Below are 6,825 nucleotides of genomic sequence, written 5' to 3'. Positions count from 1 at the left end.
ACGTACGGAAAAAGCGGGGGGGCATTAAGGGGGGAGAGAGAGAGACATGGAGATTTTCTCAGCCTCTCATTCTTTTTTTTTTTTTTTTTTAATTGAACATAAATAGTACACGCAAATGTACAAATAAACATGGCAAGGTAGAACTGAATGTCAATGAAACAACCAGGCATGAAGAAGAAAAGGACATAAGGACATTCGTTCTGTATGTAATCAGAAGTTAATAGTGTTAACGGTTTGTGAGAAATTTACATTGCTAGACAAAAAAAGAAATTAAAAGGAAATAATTAAATAAATAGATAGACCAATGAAATTAAAACCGAAAAAAAAAAATGCAAGGGGAATACGACATGTAATTAAGTTGGCGATTCACAAGGAATCTCAGACATCAAACTGTATATTTTTTGTTGTTTATATATAAACATATATAAACAAACATATATTGTTTGTTGTTTATTTTTGGGATATATTGAGGAATATTTAATGGAAAGGAGTCACAATCGCTTTTTGACAATGTCGAAGTGTATAGGTGGCTATAGAATTTAAAGTTTTCATTGGAAATGATAGCCTCATCTGTAATTTCCTTGTTGTTAAGACGGGCTTCCGCTTTGCTCCGCTCCTCCTCTCCTCCGCTCTTCCGCTCCGGGCCCTGGAACTCCCGATCCGCGGGACTTCGGTGAATTCCGGGCCAGTTTTTTTGCTCTTCTGCTCTCCTCCCCTCCTCCGCTTCTTCGCTCCCCCGCTTTGGACCCTGGAACTCTTGAACAGGGCCGGGCTTCTGCCCTCCGCCTCTCCTCTGCTCATCCGCTCCAGGCCCTGGCACTCCCTGTGATCCAGTCATTCGCATGTGCGTGCCCGGAGGTCCGGGAGCTCCACTCAAACGTCCGGGGGGGGTAAGGGTAAGGGGTCCTGTCCCTCTCCCCCCCTCCTCGCCGCCTCTGAGAAGAGAAACATCTCCTCCACTCCTCCGCTCCTCCGCTGCGGAACCAGGTATTACCGATCCGCCGGACTCAGGCCAATTGCAGAAAGGGGTTTTGCCGTCCTCCGCTCCTCCGCTCCTCCGTTTCGGGCCCTGGAACTCCCGAACCGCTGGACACAAGCGAATCACGGTCCGGGCTTCTGCTCTCCTCCGCTCCTCACCTCATCCGCTCCAGGCCCTGGTACTCCGTGTCCGCGGGAACCCCCCCCAACCCACAAAAACAAACTCTCACACACACACAAACACACGCACACACACACACACACACACACACACAAACACACAAACACACACAGACACACCTGAACTCATCATAGCTGTGCTAATAGCATTGGCCGAAACGTTTCCACAACCAAACCAACATTAGCTCATCCACTCATTCACATATGTGTGTGCCCAGAGGTCCGGGAGCTCCAGTCATAAGTCCGGGTGATCTATGTCCGGAGAAGGCTCACATTAGCCGCTCTAAGGGGTCCTGCTGCCCCCCAGCTTCCCGGCCTTTGAGAAGAGACACATAACTCCGCTCTTCCGCTTCTCCGCTATGGGCCCTGGTACTCCCGATCCTCCGAACTCAGGTGAATTGCGTGACGTGCTTCTGCTCTACTATAAGCCCCTACACACTTCGAACACGGCTGTTATCACCCTGTTACTGCATTTCAATGACACCCATTTGCTTTCGATCTCAGTGTCTGCCACCGTACGGAAAAAGCGGGGGGGTGGGGGGTGGGGGGGCATAAGCGCATTCGTGCTGTAAGTAATCAGAAGTTAATAGTGTTAACGGTTTGCGAGAAAGTTTTAATGCTAGACAAAAAAAGAAAATTAAAAGGATATAATTAAATAAATAGATAGAAAAATAAAATTAAAAACGAAAAAAAAAAAATTGTGAGGGGAATATAACATGTAATTAAGTTGGCGGTTCACAGGGAATCTCAGACATCAAACTGTTTTTAATTGAACATAAATAGTACACCCAAATATACAAATGTACAAATAAACATAGCAAGGTAGAACTGAATGTCAATGAAACAACCAGGCATGAGGAAGCAACGGACATGAGGACATTTGTTCTGTATGTAATGAGAAGTTAATAGTGTTACAGGTTTGTGAGAAATTTACAGTGCTAGACAAAAAACGAAATTAAAAGGAAATAATTAGATAAATAGATAGACAAATGAAATTAAAACCAAAAAAAAAAAATGCAAGGGGAATACGACATGTAATTAAGTTGGCGATTCACAAGGAATCTCAGACATCAAACTGTATATTTTTTGTTGTTTATATATAAACATATATAAACAAACATATATTGTTTGTTGTTTATTTTTGGGATATATTGAGGAATATTTAATGGAAAGGAGTCACAATCGCTTTTTGACAATGTCGAAGTGTATACGTGGCTATAGAATTTAAAGTTTTCATTAGAAATTATAGCCTCATCTGTAATTTCCTTGTTGTTAAGACGGGCTTAGCTTTGCTCCGCTCCTCCTCTCCTCCGCTCCTCCGCTCTTCCGCTCCGGGCCCTGGAACTCCCGATCCGCGGGACTTCGGTGAATTCCGGGCCAGTTTTTTGCTCTTCTGCTCTCCTCCCCTCCTCCGCTTCTTCGCTCCCCCGCTTTGGACCCTGGAACTCTTGAACAGGGCCGGGCTTCTGCCCTCCGCCTCTCCTCTGCTCATCCGCTCCAGGCCCTGGCACTCCCTGTGATCCAGTCATTCGCATGTGCGTGCCCGGAGGTCCGGGAGCTCCACTCAAACGTCCGGGGGGGATAAGGGTAAGGGGTCCTGCCCCCCCCCCCTCGCCGCCTCTGAGAAGAGAAACATCTCCTCCACTCCTCCGCTCATCCGCTGCGGAACCAGGTACTACCGATCCGCCGGACTCAGGCGAATTGCAGAAAGGGGTTTTGCTGTCCTCCGCTCCTCCGCTCCTCCGCTCCTCCGCTCCTCCGCTCCTCCGCTCCTCCGCTCCTCCGTTTCGGGCCCTGGAACTCCCGAGCCGCTGGACACAAGCGAATCACGGTCCGGGCTTCTGCTCTCCTCCGCTCCTCACCTCATCCGCTCCAGGCCCTGGTACTCCGTGTCCGCGGGAACCCCCCCCAACCCACAAAAACAAACTCTCACACACACACAAACACACGCACACACACACACACACACACACACACACACAAACACACAAACACACACAGACACACCTGAACTCATCATCGCTGTGCTGATAGCATTGGCCGAAACGTATCCACAACCAAACCAACATTAGCTCATCCAGTCATTCACATATGTGTGTGCCCAGAGGTCCGGGAGCTCCAGTCATAACTCCGGGTGATCTCTGTCCGGAGTAGGCTCACCTTAGCCGGTCTAAGGGGTCCTGCTGCCCCCCAGCTTCCCCGCCTTTGAGAAGAGACACATAACTCCGCTCTTCCGCTTCTCCGCTATGGGCCCTGGTACTCCCGATCCTCCGAACTCAGGTGAATTGCGTGACGTGCTTCTGCTCTCCTATAAGCCCCTACACACTTCGAACACGGCTGTTATCACCCTGTTACTGCATTTCAATGACACCCATTTGCTTTCGATCTCAGTGTCTGCCTCCGTACGGAAAAAGCGGGATGGGTGGGGGGGGCATAAGCGCATTCGTGCTGTAAGTAATCAGAAGTTAATAGTGTTAACGGTTTGCGAGAAATTTTTAATGCTAGACAAAAAAAGAAAATTAGAAGGATATAATTAAATAAATAGATAGAAAAATAAAATTAAAAACGAAAAAAAAAAATTGTGAGGGGAATATAACATGTAATTAAGTTGGCGGTTCACAAGGAATCTCAGACATCAAACTGTTTTTAATTGAACATAAATAGTACACCCAAATATACAAATGTACAAATAAACATAGCAAGGTAGAACTGAATGTCAATGAAACAACCAGGGATGAGGAAGCAACGGACATCAGGACATTTGTTCTGTATGTAATGAGAAGTTAATAGTGTTACAGGTTTGTGAGAAATTTACAGTGCGAGACAAAAAAAGAAATTAAAAGGAAGTAATTAAATCAATAGATAGACAAATAAGAAATTAAAACGAAAAAAAAAAAAAAAAATTGCAAGGGGAATGTAACATGTAATCAAGTTGTTTTTTTTGTTTTGTTTTTTTTTTTTTACCAAAAAAAAAAGGAACCTCGGACATGGGTAACTATATTTTTTTGTTTTCGGATTTTTCCATAAGTTTTAAGGATTTTTTTTTTTTTTTTTATATTTCAAAATCGTTTATGAAGACATTAAAATTTGGGGAGCATTTTTGCATTCTGTTCTTGTGAATGAAGAACTTGGCCAGGCCTAAAAGAACATTGACACAGAGTTCATCTGTTATGTTGCTTATAAGTAAACAGAATGTTATATCATCTTTTGAGAAGGAAACTGGTGACGATGGAATGAGAAGGAGAAAAAATATATGGTCAGTGGTTTCAATGTTGTCTTCAAAAAATGTACAAATATTATCTTCAAAATTAAAGCGTACCCTCGATAATTCCTTAGATGGGTAGATGTCAGTCATAATTTTGAAGTGGGTCTCTTTTGCCTTGGGGGTATGGGTAGAGTCAGATACATAGTTCGCAGCGTGGCAATCGATTCCTCATCAAATTTATTTAAAATATCCTTTTTTTTTTTTTTGACGTCCAGGGAATAAGTTTCCTGTGAAACATTTCCTAATAAAGGAGTTGCTGCGCTTTCTGTCCACAATTGAGATTCCCTGGAGTGATAGTCGGGGTAACTGTGGTTGTACGGTTCGGTGCGTCATTATATTTTTGGTCAGGAATACAAATTGTCGAGGCAGTGCGTTTCGTAACTTTAGCAACTCTAATATGGGAGGCTTGAATCTGTGTGTAGTACAGAACTGCTCATTGTCCAGAGGACTGCCAGTGTCATCCATCAAGTCAATTATTGACCATATACCTTTCTCAAAGCATTCCTTGTAAAACAGAGGTTTGTTGCCATGCAGTACATATCGATTGTTCCAAACTATTATACTGTGTGGTGAGAAATTGTGTACGTATATCATTTTCCAGTATAATAATATTTGTTTATGGAACTCTGAACATTTGACAGGAATCTTGTTGATATCCAAGTCAGAGATAAGCAGAAGACTCAGGCCGCCGACTTTGTTGAATAAGTAGTTTGGAGTACAATACCAGAAAGAACGATGAGGTTTGATCCAGGATTTCAACCAGTTCACCTTCAATGTCCCATTCAAGCAGTCCAACTCTATCACTTTCAGCCCTCCTTCACTTGTTTCTTTCACCATATGTGATTTTTCTTAGATGGTGTGGTCTGTTCCTCCAGATAAAGTTGAAATTGATTTGGTTAACAGATTTTACGAGTTGATTTGGAGCAGCATTGGAATACGCTGGGTATATACATCTGGATAAACACATCCATTTTAGTCAAATATATCCGGCCTAATATTGATAAATCTCTCTGGAGCCATATATTAGAATTAAGCTTTACTTTGATTCAGTTTAGATTCAATGTTCCTGGATTGATTTAACGTTTGGTCCTTGGATAGGAAAATGCTCAAGTATTTTATTTCTGATTTCATAGAAACATCGCTGATTTCCTTTAGTGGCGAGTCATGCAGCGCAAGAAGTTTGCATTTCTTTAAGTTTAATGACAATCCTGAAGCCTTGGAGAATGTTTTGGTTTTTTTCAGCACTTATTGGGACTTGATGTTCATTTTTCAAAACTAAGGTTGTGTCATCTGCCAGCAGGCTAATAACAATTTCTGTCCCCAACATTACTTCTGTCCCACACGTATACACACACACACACACACACACACACACACACACACACACACACACACACACACCTTAATTCCACTCTTTTATATACGCATGTCTGGAGTTCCGGGAGCTCGTTCTCAACGTTCTGGGGATAATCATAGCTGTGCTGATAGCATTGGCCGAAACGTATCCACAACCAAACCAACATTAGCTCATCCACTCATTCACATATGTGTGTGCCCAGAGGTCCGGGAGCTCCAGTCATAAGTCCGGGTGATCTATGTCCGGAGAAGACTCACATTAGCCGGTCTAAGGGGTCCTGCTGCCCCCCAGTTTCCCCGCCTTTGAGAAGAGACACATAACTCCGCTCTTCCGCTTCTCCGCTATGGGCCCTGGTACTCCCGATCCTCCGAACTCAGGTGAATTGCGTGACGTGCTTCTGCTCTCCTATAAGCCCCTACACACTTCGAACACGGCTGTTATCACCCTGTTACTGCATTTCAATGACACCCATTTGCTTTCGATCTCAGTGTCTGCCTCCGTACGGAAAAAGCGGGATGGGTGGGGGGGCATAAGCGCATTCGTGGTGTAAGTAATCAGAAGTTAATAGTGTTAACGGTTTGCGAGAAATTTTTAATGCTAGACAAAAAAAGAAAATTAGAAGGATATAATTAAATAAATAGATAGAAAAATAAAATTAAAAACGAAAAAAAAAAATTGTGAGGGGAATATAACATGTAATTAAGTTGGCGGTTCACAAGGAATCTCAGACATCAAACTGTTTTTAATTGAACATAAATAGTACACCCAAATATACAAATGTACAAATAAACATAGCAAGGTAGAACTGAATGTCAATGAAACAACCAGGGATGAGGAAGCAACGGACATCAGGACATTTGTTCTGTATGTAATGAGAAGTTAATAGTGTTACAGGTTTGTGAGAAATTTACAGTGCGAGACAAAAAAAGAAATTAAAAGGAAGTAATTAAATCAATAGATAGACAAATAAGAAATTAAAACGAAAAAAAAAAAAAAAATTGCAAGGGGAATGTAACATGTAATCAAGTTGTTTTTTTTGTTTTGT

Source organism: Fistularia commersonii, unplaced genomic scaffold (assembly GCF_037954325.1).
Source record: "Fistularia commersonii isolate RoL2024-O1a breed Wild unplaced genomic scaffold, RoL_Fcom_v1.0 HiC_scaffold_44, whole genome shotgun sequence".
NCBI classification, from domain to species: domain Eukaryota; kingdom Metazoa; phylum Chordata; class Actinopteri; order Syngnathiformes; family Fistulariidae; genus Fistularia; species Fistularia commersonii.
The sequence above is the reverse complement of the archived record's forward strand: the minus strand, read 5'-3'. Positions refer to the sequence as shown.